Consider the following 19382-nt stretch of genomic DNA (forward strand, 5'->3'; position numbering starts at 1 on the left):
GAATATTCAAATGCCCTTGTTTACTTTCTAATCAGAAATGAAATAGGATTTTAATGGGAGTCATCTTCTAGCATAGTCCATTTCCTTCTGACTGTTAATATATGAATGGTTTCTGGGACATTTCAAATTCCATAGAACCTACTTTGTCCTAGCTTCAAAACTTATTTAACCAGAAAACATGAGCTCTTAAGACATAATTTCTCTGGTTCCTGCTTTTTTTTAAAGCACAGTACTTTTATCTGCTTCTTTTGAATTAATTCTATTTATTTATTATTTATTCATTTCTTTTTTATTTAAATAACATTTTTCCATTTATTTTATGTATCAACCAGTTTCTCCTTTCTCCTCTCCTCCCATACCCTCCCCTTTCCTATCTAACTCTCTCCCCACCCACTCATCCTTCTATCTCACTTCGTAAGGGGGCAGGCCTTCCATGACTTGCACAAATCATGGCACATCAAGGAGAGGCAGAACCGAAATCTTCCCCTTAGGGTTGAGGATGGGCAAGTAATCCAGCATGGGGAACAGGTTAGTTACCAGAAGCCAGGGGAGTACCAGACAGAGGTCCAGTTCTCGCTGTTAGAAGCCTTACTATGAGACCGAGCCATTGGACTGTCACACTCATGCAAAGTAAAGTGAATTGGTGGGGAAGAATAATAAGAGACTTCTTGATGGGGGTGTCATTAATCCTTTTTAAGATATGTCTTTCTTTGATAATTTTAGCAAATTTATCTTTTTCAAAATATTTATTTTATATCTATACCACTGGTACTTTTTCTTTTGGTTTATCATTTGACTAATTTTGATTTAAAAAAAATAACATCATAGATCTTGTTTCCAGAACAAACTGATTCTTTCTATAATGTTGATATGAAGAGTCAACTCAAAATTTTGGTGTATTGCTAGCAAGAATTGACAGAGTATATGGAAATCAGGATAGCTTGTGTGTGACAGTAAATATGGGTAACTACAACAGATTGATCTTTTAATCTAAAGATTTAACATTAATAGCAACGCAGCAAAGTTGATTGGTTCCATACACTCCTTGTCTCTTTTTCTTAGTAGGAAGATGCCTTATTATTTCATAATTTTTTATTTTAAAACTTTAAACATGAAAAAATGTTTTGAGTAAAGACCTCTGCAAAAGTAACCATGCCATCCAATCTCTGTACATGATTAGAAAATAAAGCTGGAAAGGGCACTGCCCATGGTGAAACTGACTTTAGTTATCCGTTTTCCTGTAAGCATCCTTAGTATGCCTCAATAAGCTGGATTTGGATAAGATCCTTTCTCTTCTGTCTTGGTGCTCTATCTCTGGGAGTTGCCTGGAAAAGTCATGCAGCATCTGTGTTCAGCATAAGCAGTTGTAATTGCTACTCACTGCCTAGAAACGTGGTGCTTCACTGAGTATCTGAAGGTTGACTGTAATGGTATAGCAGCATTGGTGAGAAACCACATTCAAACAACCTCTAATGCTTTTGATTCTTTGCTTTTTATTTATTATTGGCTTTTGATTCTTATTGTGTTTTATAAATTAAGCCTTTTAAGTAGGAAACTTTGTCACAGAGATACATTTTAGGGGACCAACTTTGACAAATATACCACTTACCAGGGTAGGGGATTGGGATTAGAAAAGTAAGTAAAGAGAACAGACATGAGTGAAAATTACAAAGAGAAGCATAGGATAGTGTTGGGAGGGAGTTCCAGTGACTACTGAAATTCCCACATTTACTTTTCCATACACTTTTATACCCTAATACAACAGGTGGGGAGCAGGTAAAGACTGCTTTATCATGATACAGAGGACAACTAGAACAGTTACTTGCTTCAGTACTTTGAGCCATCAACTGTTGTAATATGAGCGGCAGTGGGGCTGCGTCCCCGGCACCCAGCCGCCCGCACGACTTGCTTTACCCAAAATAATTACACTGTATTCTTTTAAACACTGCCTGGCCCATTAGATCCAGCCTCTTATTGGCTAGCTCTTACATATTGATCTAACCCATTTCTAATAATCTGTGTAGCCCACAAGGTGGCTTATCAGGGAAGATCTTAACCTATGGCTGTGTCGAGTGAGAGAATCATGGCGACTGCCTGAATCTGCTTCTTTCTCCCAGCATTCTGTTCTGTCTACTCTGCCCACCTAAGGATTGGCCTGTCAAATGGGCCAAGGCAGTTTCTTTATTAATTAACCAATGAAAGCAACAGATTAGAAAGAAATCACTCCCACATCAATCAACTCACTAATTCTTGAGAAAAACATTCTGTTGTTTAGGTAGTGAACCTACCCCAGACCAAGTATTCCGAAGATGGCCACTGCCTAGGTCAAACATCTTAATTCAATAGAAGGAACAGAAGTATGCTTGAATTTTCTGACCTTTGATCAAGGTGGAGTGGATCTACCAATACACCCAGCAACTACATCTTTGGTTAGGGTGTGTGGCCACATTTGTTGTCAATAATTTTGAGCACGCTAAAACTCTCTGACCTTCAGATAATATGAAAATAGACTCACATTTTTGGGCTTCCACAGTACCTATATCACCTGAAGTTTTAGACACCCACTGGGGACCTAGAAGTATCTTATGTGAGGAAATATGAACTAGTTTATCAGAAAAATATATGAGGTATTTGCTCCCATTATTATATCCACTTTAGGATCAATGAAAGAGGAACACTGAGATGTGAAACGACTCGTACCAAGCCACACAGCAAGAGGAGGTGTCCCAGTAAATCTAAGTTTTTGATTCTGGAACCCTGATTGTCAACTCTTATCTGTCCTTATGCCACTTTCATTTATGTGATTGCATAAATGATATACACAAAATATGACAAATACCACATATAATGCATGCATAATATTCATAGGTCCATGATCTACAAGTCTATAAAGATGTACATATTGCTTTTAGAATAGCATGGTCATTTTCTTACATTCCCCCTTGTCTTGTTTGATGCCGTATCCACAAAGAACATGGACTTTTCTTCTCTAGTTACCTTTCTAATCATTGGTCAATTTGTGCTTCACCAAAGAGCAAAAATTTGAAGCTACTCTAAATAAATTTAGAGTATAGAGCATCTAATATTTATTCATTATTACTATCAAAATTTTAATTTTTTATTCTCCAACTTTCAAAGTAGGAAACAGTATAAGGCATATAAGGAATACAACAATTGGAGCTGTAGAGATGTATTTTAAACATTTGGGTTCAGTCTCCCACACACAAACATCAAATAATAATTCCAGTCATCATAGAGTGACTGGAACTTCATTTGACTCACGCCATGGTAACCACTGTCGCTTTCAGTAGACAGGCTGCTTTTACAATGTTTTCTGCACCCGAGACCTTTCTATTCATGTTTTCCACTAATCTCACACATTTTATAGCATATCTAAAGATAGTAAAACATATGGGGTCAAATTTTGAGCTATCTTTGAACTCAGTGGTGGAATCTGCTAAACTAGATCTAGATTTCAGTCAGCAAAGACACTTTGAAATGCTGGTTTGAAACCGACTCAAAAGCTTTCATAGGAATCAGTTTCCTGTAGGAGAGGAAAAATATATCTCATTTTATGATTGAAGTCTAGGTCTTCTATTACAGTCACATAATTCTTTGCTATAATTTTAAAGCAGAGTAAAGAGAAATACCTACTGGTGATGCCTTATAATATCTATATTAATCTTGTATTCTGATCTGTTTACCAACTTCACATACAAAAAAAATAGGATGTTGATAATATTGAATAAATATTCAACTTTGAAGGTATTTTTATATAACAGAAATTCCTAATAAGAATTAAAACACAAACCACCTGGTGGTTAATACACATGTTTTGAAACACTTTATCTTAGTTATTTGGGTAATAAGGTTGGTGTTGATAAAATGCTAAAGCATGGCATTTGTGTTAGTGGTCATTCATTCTCCTCCTGTCTTCTTTCTTCCACAATAGACATCCCTCTCCCAGGTGCCACTCTTCATGGATTCAGATCTCAGCAAATCCTCAGCACTTTCCTTCACACCAGACACACCTATTTTAGGGCAGCTGTTGGAGGAGGCTGCTTGTTTGTTTCCCAGCTGCCCAGCAGTTTAGACCCAAAATATTCACACAGAAACTATATTATTTAAATCACTGCTTGGCACATTATCTCTAGCTTCTTATTGGCTGACTCTTATATATTAATTTAACCCATTTCTATGAATCTGTGTATTGCCATGTGGCTGTGGCTTACCGGCGAAAGTACTGGCGGGGCTACAGGACTTCTCTCAGACTCTGACTCCTTACTCCCCGCATTCAGTTTAGTTTTCCCGCCTACCTAAGTTCTGCCCTGCTACAGGTCCAAAGCAGTTTCTTTATTCATTAATGGTAATCACAACATACAGATGAGTATCCCACATCAGGCTCCCTTTTCAGGCTGCCAGGTCACAATAAAGTCTCATTATTTTTAGGATAAACAGTGTTTAGGCTGCATAAAATTACAATGTGTTTAATCAAGCTTCTTTAATCTTTTAAAATATTATTTACTATCTTTTTAGAATTTCATATATGAATACTATATATCATTTCCCTTCTTCTTGTTGGGATCCAGCTTCAACAACTATACCATTTACCAGGGTAGGGGCATGGGGCTTAGAAAAGACAACGAAGATGTGAGTGAAAATAATAAAACAGAAAACAGACTAGTTCCAATGAGTACTGAAATCACCAATGCCTAATTTTCCATATACTTTTATATCCCAATGCAAAGGGTTAAGAATGCAAAAGACTGCTTTAACATGATAAAAAATCCAACAAGAACAGTACATTGAGGCATCAAACTATTAATTTATGACAAAAGCATTCTGTTGTTTAGGTAGTGAGCCCACCCTAGACCAACTATCCTGAAGGCAGCAACTCTCTAAGTCAAACCTCCTATTTCAAAAGAAAAAGCAGAAGTATGCTTGAATTTCCTGACTTTCGGTCAAGGTGGAGTGGATCTACTTGCATGGGTCATCTTAATGTTAAAAATACCAAGTAACCACTCCCTTGGCCAGCTGCGTAGCCAGATGTGTTACCAACAACTTTTAGAAAGCTAAAACTCTCTGACTTTCTGATGAGGTAGAAATAGGCTCACATTTTTGTGCCTCTGCACTCCTCCAACTCTTATTTTGTTCTCCACTCCCTCTCAAATCCATGACTTCTAATAATGCATATATTATATACATTTATATTACATATATGCATATACATAATATGTAAATATAATTATGAGTTTTCATATGTTATTTATGAAATATGCTGAGTCTTTTTCCTGTTGTTCGTATGTATATGTGTCTAAAACTGACCACTTGGATTGAGTCTTGAAGACACTTTCAATATAACTAAGCCCTTTTGACTTTCTGTTTCAGATGGTAGAAATCCTTCTGTTTATAAATGTCATATCTCACTTCAAAAGAAAAGAAAAAACAAACATAAATCACAAACCATTAGCCAAAACAAACAGACTTCCTAAGTTTATCATAGTTATTAACTCTAATTATGACAATGTAAGATTTTAACTTCCAACAAACAAATAATTTAGCTGAGAAAATATGTGGTTTGAAGATAGAGGACTATGGGAGCTGCATCTTTCAATCAAGGAGTCATCTTTAGTCCTTAATGACCTGGACACTTGGGCAGCTGTAAGGCATAGACTTCTCATTCTTGACTCTGGGGGATAATCAAGTAACTAAGCTAGCCAAGACTTACAATGCTACCTGAGTTTCCCATAGATTATGAAGGTATATCAACAAGAGGTTAGCTACAGATAACTGAGCCTATTTAGTAATATTACCAGGGAATTCTTTGAGAGATAGCATGGTCAGGGTAGAAGAGATGAAGATCACAGATAAAGTAGCAATTGAATAGCATGGTACTGTCTAAAGACCTACTGTGCAAAATGAGAATCATAGTTGAAAACAGTGTATCAATTTGACTTTATTTTAATTTTGTTGTATGAGTAAACTGTGGCAGGTTGCAACTGCTTTTGATATGTAAAAAATGTTAATGCTATAAGATGATGAATATGCTAATTTGCTTTATTGTGGTAACCATTTTAATATTATTTGTATTCTCATAACATCATGTTTTATACCATAAATACTGACAATAAAAGGTTTATAAAACAGAGGGGAAATGCCTTGAATATAGAAAATGTGCATATAACAAACAATTGGAGGGCGGAAGTATCAGCTCCTTCACTGGCCGCAGAAACCCTGCCACAGAGGAGGAACTTCAAGGTTATAGACAACTGCCACCTCCAGAAAGCCAGTTGGCTTGAAAGTGGATGTTTTCTGGGACTCTTCGATGAAATTCAGAGATGATGAAGCTGCCATCCTGTAAGACAACTGAGCCTAGAGGAGATGGATGTGTTTCAGATTCTGTTTTCCTCCTAAACTTTTACTTCCTTTCTGTTGAATTCTTTAAAAAATAAAACACAAATGGTGATTGGAACATAAGCTATTTTAAGACCTCTAGTTACAAGGTGATCTGGAAAATGAAGACTTGCTTTCTGCTTTATAGGCTAAAAAGATTTAGGAAGAGTTTCTCAAAAGAAATTAGTCTTTATGGGTTCTTCAAAATAGATGTATGTTATAACCATTTCTTTTATTTCTCCTAATCTAAGTAGTTGCAAAAAATAGTATTGCATATATAAAGAAATTATTCTTCAATAAACACTTTTTTGTTTGTTGTAAGCTAGGCTATTATTTCTGGGATTTTATTTATTTATAATACTTTGTATTAACATTTATTACTGATGATTGTGACTAGACATTAATATCTAATGCTTACCACAAGGAAAATATTAAGTGTGTTAGTAGGATTTACTACTGACAATAACATTATATCATTTGTTTCTCATCACATTAAATTCCATATTGCTATAAAAAAAGGATTTCCTGTGTGTGTGTGTGTGTGTGTGTATGTGTGTGTGTGTTTGTAAACTGGGCACAAGCAAGAGTCATGTGGGAACAGAATACCTCATTTGGGAAACTGCTCCATAAGACTGACCTGTAGGCAAGTCTGTGGGACATTTTCTTTATGAATGATTAGTGGGAGCTGGTGCCACTCCGAAAAAAGTAGTCTCAATTTGTGTAAGAAATCAGGCTGACATGCCATGTAGATAAAGCCATTAAATAGCCCCTCTGTGGCCTCTGCTTCAGTTCCTGACTCCAGATTCCTGCCTTAAGTTCATGATCTGACTTCGCTCGATGGTGGAATATTATTCAAGTGAAATAAATGATTTTTCCCTCACGTTGTTTAATTGACAGTCTTTATGACACCGAACTCTTTGGAAAAACTTCTATATTAGTTACTTTTCTATTGTTGTATTCAAAAACCACGTCTAGGACAACTCAGACGAAAACGTTGCTTCACTTATGTTCCAAGAGAAGTGGATTTATTGCCATCTTAGTGGGGAAGTGTGGCAGCAGGCAGAAACAGCAATCGGAACACCGCCATGAGAACGGAGGTTCCACTTCTCAAACTGCAAGCAGGCAGCAGAGAGATGCTGAGAGTGGTCCTGCCTTTGGAAGCCTCAAATCTAATCTGGTGATGTGTGTATATCTAGAGGGCAAACTTCCTAAGCTTCCACAAATGTATCACCAACTGTGGATCAAATATTCAAATGCCTGAGACTGTGGGAGACATCACAATAAAACCACTATATTATGGAGCAAGTAATGACTCTCAATTAGCTTTGCTACGTTTGGTGAATAATATAGACATCACTTTTAAGGAACTTAGCAGCTATTTAGGGATTAATAACTGGTGTATGAAACTGGCTCCCATAGGAAGGTAAAGTTTCAAGAAAAAATCTACATATTCTATTTTTCCTTCTGTGGAGGTAATTATGGAAGTTAGGGTTTACTAATTTTAAATATCATTGTGAACTTTAATCAGAGATTCTAATATTGTAGAACATTTCCTAAAGACTATGCAGGAAATGTTTCTGGTTTCTGAGCAACTATGATGTGAAGATACTGTTATTAAACTAGAAAAACAATGGTTTAATTTACCTTAGGAAAAGAAGGCAATATTAAAATCTTGAAACACAGAAGAAATATACATTAACTTTTTAAATTAATCAGTAGTGATTAAAAAGTAATATATAAAAGGTAATATTTTATGTATGACAGGAAATATATTCTGTTAACAGAAAAATATGCTATGCTTTTGTGAGCCTGAGGAAAATACAAAGAAAATGAAGAGCCACATAAATAAAATATAGATTTGAACTATTGCAAACAATATAAAAACAATTAATGTGTTTCTAACTAAAAACTTCAGAATTCTCATCTGTGAATACTCTGCTTGAGGACAGTGATAGAAAGAAAATAGAAATGAAACAAATATATGTTTTTCATAGTTTAGAAAATATATTACAGATTTTCAAGGTAAATCATTCATAGTTATTTACAATTATGAGGTTTTTTTTTTACCTGAAACACAATGTATAAAACTGTTTCTTTTTCCTTTTGAGATTTTAATATAATCACAACGTTTCTCCATTCCTTTTTTTCCCTCCAAATTATTTCTAAATATCTCCCATAAGTCTCAATCAAATTCTTGGTCTATTTTTTTCATTAATTGTTATTTAATGCATAAATACATATATGTATATATGTTCATATATATGCCAAAATATAACCTGCCAGGTTCATAAAATGTACGTATATATTCAGGGCTGAGCATTTGACACAAGACAACCAATTGGGGTACACTTTCCTGGGAAGACCACCAATTCTGAATACTTAAATAGGAATTTTAAATAGCATAGCAATTTACTTATTGATGACCAACAAAATAAATAAATAAATAAGTACAGTTAATTCCCATTTGAGGAGTTTAGGTGGGTACCATTTAATACTAATATTAATAATTAATAGTAGATATTTACAAAGTTGTGGTTTTAAAATCATTGGCTTCCTTTTTTTCTAAATTATGGAATGATATCTATTACAACAATGAAGATTGTATACTATGCAACATAAACTACAATGAAAATAATAAGTGAAAATTTTTTGTAATTAATATAAAATGGTAAAATGAGAAAACAGAAGAGATGTTTTCTAATAAGCTTTCTGGAACTATGGGTAGGTGGTGGAGTGAAGGGAATACTAAGATTTGGAATGAACTGTTTCCTCAGAAGTGCTGACTCAAGTCTGTCATCTAAAGCATCACCTTGCCTCTATTAGTTGATGGTGGAATGGTTGGTATCCTTTTGAGGATTTCTCATTTTTGGAATAAAACCAGGAGATTTTAACATATTCTATTATATTCTGCAAGTGATTTGCAAAAATAGATTTCAGTGGAATATTCAGGAAAGGGAAGAAAAAAGAGAAGCCAAATGTAGTTCTGGAAAATAAAATCACTAGTCATTGAGAAAAATCTCTGACTGAACACTACCGGGCCAATCCATGTTCTACCTCCTTCATTGTCCTCCAGTAGTTGGTTCTTTAGACCACTATGGCATTCAACGGCACTAGATCAAGAGGCTATTCCGTTTTCACTGCTACAAGATCTTCCTGTTGACAAGGAGCAGATGGACTCGCAAGTACTCCTCTGTTATGCTTAGGACATGTCCTTTCCCCATCACAGTCACTGTCATCTCCATTGGCACCCTTCATCTCATCGGATTCATCAACATTATTCAGGAAACCTGAAGCTCATCTGCTCTCCTAACAGTGGGAGCAGAGTCTGTCTATGACTCTTTTCCTAACTTTTGGGAATCTTTTCCTAATATTGTGTTGCCTCACTCAGCCTTAATACCAGATGAGATGCCTAGTCTTACTGCAACTTAGTATGCCATGTTTGTTTGATATCCATGTGAGGTCTACCCTTTTCTGTAGAGAAATAAAGAGGGAGGGAGTGCTGGAGGAAAGTCGGGGGAGGGTAGCTAGAAGTTTCTGTCCCACCCAGTTCTGCAACCGTTCAGTTCCAAAGAAACACACAGAGGCTTATATTATTTATAAACTATTACCTCAGGCTTATTTTTAACTAGCTCTTAGAATTTAAATTAATCCGTAATTCTTGTTTATGTTTAGCCATGTGGCTTGGTACCTTTTCTCAGTAAGTCATTCTCATCTTTCTTCTTCTATGTCTGACCAGTAACTATGTCTCTGCCTTTCCTCATCCCAGAATTGTCCTAGTCTTGCCATCCTGTCTATACTTCGGGCCTGACTACTGGCCAAATAGCATTTTATTAAAATAATATGAGTGACAAATCTTTATAGTGTACAAGAGCATTGTCCCACAGAAAGGGAGGGGCTGAGAGGAGATGAGGGATGGAAAACTGTGGTCAGTATGTTATAATGATGATGACGATGATGATGACAAAAGAAAATGCCTCTAATGGAGGAGTGGATCTTGAGAATTGGAAAGGTGTGAGGGGCTGGAAGGAGTGGAGGAAGGGGAAACTGTGCTCATGATATTTGAAACAATGTAGTTTCAAAATAAAAACAAAAAACAAAATCTACTATATGATAATCAAAGGAAAAAATGTCCCCATAAAGTCAGGCTATTAACAAGCTTACAGGGCATTTTTTTAAGTAGTGAGTGATGTGGAAAGGTTTGTACCATTGAAGGTGATGCTGTCTCTGAGTTGATGGTACAGAGTTCTATAAGAAAGCAGGCTGAACAAACCTTGGAGAGTAAGCCAGCAGGCAGCATTCCTACATGGCCACTGCATCAAGTCCTTATTTTGCCAGGTACTGTATGCCTGGTTTGAGTTCCTGCCTTGAATTTCTCAATGGGCTGTGATTCAAGATAAGTAATCCAAATAAATCCTTCCCTTCCTAAGTTGCTTTGGTCATAGTGTTTCATCAAATTAGCAGTAATGGTGTTTCATTACTTCTGTAGTAACGTTAATTAAGACAGCATCTTTAGGTGAAGCATGACCCCCCAGACAAATGAATCATAGACATTATCAGCTATCAGTCCTGCTCCATAAAGCCTTATTTCATGTACTCATCCAAGCTCCTTTCTCTTTTATCCTAGATTCTGTCTTGGTGACACCCCAGTAACTGTAAAGCTGGTTGATAACAAACAATTAGCAAGAGCCATCTCCCTCCTATGAGAACAGCTCTCTTCAGTCCAGGCTATGTATATATCACCCATGTGCTTAATAAAGTCATAGATTCCCATGCCTAATCACCAAACACTCTTACTTAGTATTTGTTTTTCCCCTCCCCTATCTCTCAATTATTTTTTTTGAATTTTGAGCAAAGTTTCTCCATGAAATAGTCTTGCTTGTCCAGGAACTCATTCTGTAGACCAGGCTGCCCTTGAACTCACAGAGATAAATCTGCCTTTGCCTCTCGAGTGCTGAGATTAAAGGCACAAGCCAATACCACCTGACTCTTATTCAGAATTTCTATGAGAGGGTTTTAGAAATATATAGTAATTGCCTATGAATTTTGATTTGTGCGGTTTTGAGTAAATACTTAGAGAAAACTAAATATTGGTATGGGTGTGTTTAAATGATAACCAGTGAGCTTATCGTTAATGTGTGTTGTCAGTTATATTACCACCTACATGAATCATCTGCACATATATCTCTATCTACCTGTTAATTTTACATGTAAGTAGTAATATTATTTTCAGAAGAAGTTTGTGTCTCAAGAAATCATGGATCCAATTCACACCCATGAAGGCATATATGCCTTTCACTCATTCCCAATTACTTTTACTCAAAATAGATATTAGTTGTTTCAACCATTTCGTTAAAAGGAAATTTTTTTGATCCTCTTCTATATTGCTTTACCTCTTTTTTAAAAAAAAGATAAAACTAAAAACAACTCAATAAATGTTATTGTATTAAAGAAAATAATTTTTACTTTTTATATAAATATGTTTTCATTTATATTATATATTTTAAACGTAGAAAGTAATACCTTACTGCTATATTTAAGCCTAGAACATATTGTTTAATGTAGTGAGCATATTGGACATTTTAACAAGAAATAGCATGCACCTTATACAATTTTTTGTATCTGGTAGTTATTTTTTCATCTGCAGTTTTTTAGGCCATTGCCATCTTTACCTCCAATTTTTTTCCTTATTTGGATGTTGTTATTTTAAACAAACAGCTTGGCATTTTACATGCATTTAGTACTGTGAATAGTCATGCATGTTATTAACTTCATGATAAATATCAAAACAGTTTTTATGTGATAACCCCATAATCATTTACCTAGAACAATTTAAAATTATAAAGCTTGTGAGAAAATCCCCTACAGTATATATCTTCCTCATTCAATGTGAAGTGAATTTCCATCAGAATGCTGTCGTCATTGTGTGTAAAGCAACCTCGTGAGAGTTCACAGCTAGGTTTGTTAGTCTTACTGAACTGGGATGCACGCATTTCCCTACTAGGATACTGATGTCAACTTTCTCTTCTTGCTTTTCTGCTTGGCGCTCCAAGTACTCCTGAATACACTCTTACACTAAATATCCCATCAAGCATGACTGAATGGAAACTTGCTGTATAATAAATTTTTATTCCACTTTAAATGCCCTATGGGATTTCTAGTAATCCAATATTTGATTATCCTTATTTTTAGTTAAACCTAGTCAGAATTTATGTACTAGGAACCTTATAATCAAAGTGAAAATATATGGGAAATCATATTACATTATGTTCCATATTCAGACAGGAATGTTTCCATTATGGAAAAGATTAAATGTTGTTTTCTTCCACAGAGAATTGAGCTAAGATCACCAGCCTGAGTTTGCTATGCTAATTTATCTTTTCTCTCAAAACAATAGAGACTTTTCTTTGTGATTTCTTTCTTTACACCTTTGTATTGATATCATTTGGGTTTAACAAAGTAATTTTTCTAAAATTCCGTTTAAAAGATCATATCAAATAATTAAGTTCAATGGTACATCATTGTCTGTTAGAAAACTTATGTTTTGCCTTGAAAATTTTTAGTCCTAAGTTGAACTCTAAAAATGTACAGAGAACACATGTGGAAATTTTTCTAACATACTAAACATGTGCGACATGTTGACAAAATAAGTCAACTATGATTTACACCTTCTGTATGACTCTGTCATAAATTATATTTTACTATACATAAGCTTTTTAAACTAGCTTACCATATCGTCTAAGTTATTTTTTCATTGTCATATTTGTAAATTATAAAGCCTTCTAATGTGTATCTGTTTACACCTGATGAAACAATATAATTAAATTGAAAATTATTCTCTTTATGTGTATAATAAAATTATTCATTATTATTCTATTAGCACACAAGTCACTAAGAAAATAAAATGTTTTTATTAGATTTTCAAATTAACCTTTCGCTGATGTTTATTGTTGAAGGAAAATGTTTAAAGAGAAAGTCTGAATTTAATGATTTGTATCTTTCTTTCAGGAATTGGAGATACTTTGTCAATTTTTCATTAATTACAAATACATACACATACACACATGCTGCATTTTCTCATAAAGTATTTAGTGGATTTTAGATAATTAACTTGTGTAGAACAACTAAATATATGCATAAGACTAAGTAAATTAATATTTATAGAATGAATTTATTCTAAATTTCTTGTCAAGTTTGGACTATTTTGTGCAGCTGGTGAATAGAGAATCACAGGTTCTTTTCAGAGTTTTTTTATTCTGCTCTATAGAAAGGGTCTTTGTGGATGTAATTGTATTGAAATACTGGAACCAGAAAGCTTAATTTGTGTTTTCCAGAATCAGAAGAATGCCTTAGTGTTATGTAAGTATATTCTGTGTAATCCAGACTAGTAGAACTCACTTTGGGATTATCACCTTCCCATGCTGTCTTTTTAACTTATCTCAAAATGATTTTATTGGCTAAAAAAAATCACTGTACAATTGTACAACTGAGTATGTTTGTTTGTGTGTTTAGGAGACACATATGCATATAGCAACAATTAATGAAAAAGGAGGCCAAGGATTTGAAAGAAAGGAAGGAGAGATATTTGGGAGGGTTTGGAGGTATGAAACAGAAGAAGGAAGGTGTCATTACATTTTAAGATAAAAATAAAAGTTAATTGAAATTTTAACCATACAAGGAAATTTTGTTTACATAATATCTAAACATTAAAAATGCTAGATAATAATGAAATGGTTATTTTTGTTTCAATAGAGATGCGAATGTTAAATGATTTAGAGTTAGCACATGTCGGGTAGTAAGTATATACCACCATAATAGCCTTTCCTCAAAACAATCATGTTTTCTCTAACCACAAGAGGCTCATTCCTTGAGATTTCCTCTGTTCCATTTTTTTTTGCCCATAAGAGACTATTGCATTGTTATGTTATTTAAGAATATAAGATTGTTTTAATTGAGAATCCTCATTGTAATTATATTGTGACTCTCCTATGATGAAGGAGTACTAATCCTTATGTCAGTTCTCTGTAGAAAACACACAATTGGTATTAAGCCTTCATCCATTTTTTCACCCTGTGATCTCCATTGCTATAGCCTTGCCTTTCTCTACAAATACACCATGACATGCCTATCATATTATTATTAATATATACCTGAATATTTTTAAAAACAAAGGTGTATACGTTCATAGATAAAATTCACTGTTTGAATAAAAAGCACACTGAGTAATACCAGTGTTGGGAAATACAGATTGTCCCATTTTCTGCACAGGTTCTATAGTATAAATTTATGCAAATCTATTTTAATAGTTCTCTATTGATACATATTACTGTGTCTATATAATATTTTCAATGTAGTTTCTGTAGCATATTCATTGATAAACTGATTTAACATTTTAAGTGATTTTTATCGAAATAATCCATTGAGACTTAGTGTTCATTTTAGAAACTACATCCACAACTTTGTTCTGAAAGATGATTAATGACAGAAACGGTGGAGCAATCAGCATACCTGAAACATTTTATTTCAAATTGAGAAACATAAGAAGACTGATTTCCTTTCATGCATCCCAGATGGAAAACCTGATGTAGTTTTCTGTTTGCTACTGTTCAAGAAATTGTAATGAGAAATGCTTTAGTGTTTTGGCCATACGACACAGCATCATATCTGTGCTACAGCACTGTGGAGAGATTGGGCATCACACAGACACTGCTTCAACTGGAGAGGGAGTGAGCGTGAAGCTCTGATGGAAGCTGAAGGCACTACAGTCTCCCCTTCTCTTCATCTCAGTGACCAGCAGTGGGTCGCTATATTATCTGCTATCTAGCGCAAGAAGCAGTTTCTCCCATGAGTTACTGAGTGAAACACTAGACCTCAAGTTCCACCCAGGAAAATCTCAGCATGGAAGGAAAGACTGGTTGGCACAAAGTTCCACACCTAGTTGAGGAGCTACTGACCACTGGCAGTTGGTAGGAAAGGGAGAGAATCAACTTTAAGGTTGACACCTGGTAGATAGTCATATAATGCATAGATTTAGCTAGCTATAAAATTGTATTTTTCTAGGGCTTACTGTTTTGCCTTTCACTAGGCATGAAGAAGAATTTTCATTACTCTATTTTCAGACCAGAAATTCATATTATTGTAAGAAAATTAATATATTTGGTTGTCCTCATGTAATACAGTCTTTTTTTTTTTTTTTAGGGTTATTATTTTTTTCGAGACAGGGTTTCTCTGTGGCTTTGGAGCCTGTCCTGGAACTAGCTCTGTAGACCAGGCTGGTCTCGAACTCACAGAGATCCGCCTGCCTCTGCCTCCCGAGTGCTGGGATTAAAGGCTTGCGCCACCATCGCCCAGCCGTAAGACAGTCTTAATTCTGTTCTCTTCCTGTAATGGCAGATGTACCTGCGTTTGCTTTAAACTAGTTGAGACTAATTTACTAGAGCAACAGAGAGGTTGTATTGCCCTTTCTTAACCAGTTAATTATAACTTTGATAACTATGAATATATTTGTAATGGAGATTTCAATAAATATATATATATACCCTATTATCAATAATATCATATTCATTTTGTTGTTTGACTGTTTCATCATTTTCTGTCCTTTTATGATTATTACATATTCTTATGTTTTGAATTTTAATCTGCCAATCATTGTTACCTGAAGGATTTATTTCCTTTTATTGAGATGATTGAGTGGTTGATTACTAATCCTAACACCTTGCTGTTTACTTTATCTTTGTCCTCTTCGACTTTTTTAAATTTCTATTTTCCTTCGGTCATTTGAGTCTTTTAATACTTCTTTTTTATTTTCTCTACTACTTAATTTTTCTGTTTAATATTTATTCCAGATATTATAATGTGAATATTTAAGTTGCTAAAATCTTACTTGAATATCGGGGCTCATTTCACATTACACAAGATTAACATTATATTAGCATTATCTCCAATTATTTACATGAATCCATTTGCTCTCAAGAAGCATATCTATGCATTAATTTTGATATTGCAATTTAGGTAATATTATTGTTTGACGTAAGTAATATTTATTTATAATTATACATGTGTCATGTATCATTTTTTCTGTCATCTCTACGTTTTGGCATTTTAAATTAACTAAGATGAATTTCTTAATTCTTAAAACACATGGAGACATTTCATGATAGTCTTGAAAGTGTTAGTTTTTCAGCATTTTTCTTGAGCAGTTTGAGTCTGCTTAAAACTACTATGATCCAAACTCCTTAATAAAAATTGTCTTTGTACTAAGTATATCTCTACCTTAACAGCAAATTTTTTCTTTTTGCTTTTGTAATAACTGGGAAAGTCCTTGTCCCTAGAGTGTCATATCTTTCTGATGAACCCCTTATTTCTTTGATGCCATGAATGACAGTCTTACTTTAATTTAAAAATCTCAGTGTAGACTTTTAAAAAATCAGCCCCTGTAATTTTAGTTTCTTCTACAAGTACGTTCACATTATTGGTATAATATGAACAAATCCTAGCTATTGTCGCTTTTCTTTAGCATTGTCTTTCATTGCTTCTTCTTCTGAAGTATGATTTTGCTTTCTTCTGGAACTTGTTAAACTTCTGCATCTTGCATCATCTCGCTGTGGTGTTCCTGGGAGTGCACATTAGTGTCAATGACGGTCTCATTAGTTGGGACACTTTGAAGTGCACTGGTATTGCTACTTGTTGCTCCAAAGCTCTTTGGGTGCAGGTCCTTTTCCTCAAGTTCCTGGAGGAGATTTTCAAGTTCTATTATTGTCACCCTTACCAGATTAATTTTAACCTACTTTGTTTTTGTGGGGGCGCTTTCCATTTTGGAGCTCATTGGGCTTTTAATGATGACTTAAAATTTCATCTGTTTGCTGAGGTTCCAGATTTTGCTTCATATCCCTTAAGCACTTTGGTCATTATATCGAGGAATCTAGGTCAACAGCTATCAAAAGATACCTCCAGGGCAAATGCCAGTTTCAGCATTTGCTTATCCCAGGAATTATATTTTATTATAGTTTCTGACCATTGAAAAATATAGTTGGTTTGTCACTTCTTAAGCTGAGAATTTTTAAAGGCATTTCAAATAAATATCTTCGATCATTTGGGATATATTTTTCTAAGCACTGTCTTCCAAATTGCCTAAGTACATAAAAATTTTATTTTGAGACATATACTCATTATTTATGATTTTTTAAAAATTAATTATAAAATGTAGAGTGTATTCATTAAGTATAATTTCTGGTTCTTTTTAATTTTATAATTTCTAAATTTAAGTAGTAACACAATTTAGTATAAAAACATCTTAAAACCATTATTAAAATGTAGATTATACTTGAAATCAATAGAAATATATTAATTTTGTTAAATTTAATACAACAATGTTTAAGAGATACCTGCCAAAAGTAACTGGCATAAAAAAAACAAAACAAACAAGCAAGCAAAAACAAGACAAAGGAAAACATTTGGACACAAAAATCTTCTTGACATTTAGCCTCAATGTTTATGATGTAGGTCTTTATGTAATCAGCTGATTTGATGATTATAACTGACAATAGTTTCCAATAGCCTTATAAAATGACAGGAACAGTAATTACATGGCCAATTCTAATTTTCATTGTAACGACCATCATATAATAGGAAGTTGTCAATTAGAAGTATTACTCATAGGAGATGATGAGCTATAAAAGGAACAGAACATCTTGATGAAATCTTTAAAATAAAGACTGCACAGAAAACCAAACTTAATCTTAGGACCTCATTGCAATAATAGTACTCTGTCCTTTCATCTATCTAATTTGCACAAAAACTTCTAGAAAATTAGAAAAAAATCTTGAATTGAGCATAACAATGGGGTTTTCAGTTGTAAGCTTGAGTGAGCTTAACAGAAAACCTCAGTAATTATATAATGATATCATTATTTCAGCTGTAAAATGTTAAGAAAAAGCATCAGTTACCAGTTTAGTTCACCAAAGAGTGAAGCCAACCACAATGTTCTTTAGTAGAAAAGTTGATGTTCTGACTATGTGAAATTCATGAAATGGAATATTCCGTCAGCAAAGGAAAACATGCTGCACAAGCTATCATAAGACATAACACAATATTTCTAAGAGAAAAAGAAGCCAGTCTGTAGACGCTGTATGTGTTACTGCAAGTACAGAAGGAACACAATTATAAGGACTGAGAAGAGTTCAGTTTTTTCCTTTTTTTTCAGCATCTAGAGAAAGGGGAAGATGAATGTAGTAAACAAAGCAAAAATTTTAAGGACACCAAAACTACCTGTGTAACAGTGAACTGGGGAGTACTGTCTTTCTCAACACTGTAGAACATGGAACACAAAGAGTTTTTCCTAGTGTACTCAATTACAATATCAGTTAGGGTAGTGAAGGGACCAACTAATCTATAACTATTAATTATGGGAAGAAACTTTACTGAGTGTAATATAAAGTTTTGTTTTGTTTAATTTTGCTTTTTTTTTTTAAAAAAAATCATTTAACATAGCAACCCCAGTTACTCCTCCTTCCCCTTCTCCTGCAGCCACCCACCTCCCCCTCTTTACTAGTCCCCAACCACTCCTCAGAGAGGGTAAGGCCTCCCTTGGGGATTCAATAAAGTCTGCTATACCAAGTTGAGGTAGGAACATGATGCTGTAAAATAATCTCACACCAGTTCAGAATTATTGATTATAAAAGGGTTATTTATTTAAGGGGAAAAACAGATCATCATCCTAAAAAAAACCAGTCTTCTGAGCACAAACAAAACACAGAGTCTAGCAGCCAGAATGGGAGCCAGAAGCAAGAGTGCAGGAAGCAAGAGAGCGAGCACAAGGTCCCCCTGCTTTTTAAACTATAAGAGACCATGCCCAAGTGAGCTGGTATCTTAAAGGCTATTGGCTGAAGGAGCAGAATGTGCTCCCACAGCATGAACAAGACACTTTCCCATTCATCAAAGCTCAGCAAAGTAACCTACCATAGGGAATAGACTTCAAAAATCCAGTTCATGCA

The 19382-nt window shown here is 34.5% G+C and overlaps 1 protein-coding gene across 1 annotated transcript in view; it reads left to right on the top strand.

Annotated features, from left to right (window-relative positions):
- LOC121434783 (zinc finger protein 804B-like) overlaps positions 1-19382 on the top strand; it is a 510352-nt gene that overhangs the window by 111560 nt on the left and 379410 nt on the right. The gene's annotated exons all lie outside the window — the stretch shown is intronic.

The sequence above is a fragment of the Microtus oregoni genome, unplaced genomic scaffold, assembly GCF_018167655.1.
Source record: "Microtus oregoni isolate MIOR12 unplaced genomic scaffold, Mior012 000044F_ref0000062, whole genome shotgun sequence".
NCBI lineage: Eukaryota > Metazoa > Chordata > Mammalia > Rodentia > Cricetidae > Microtus > Microtus oregoni.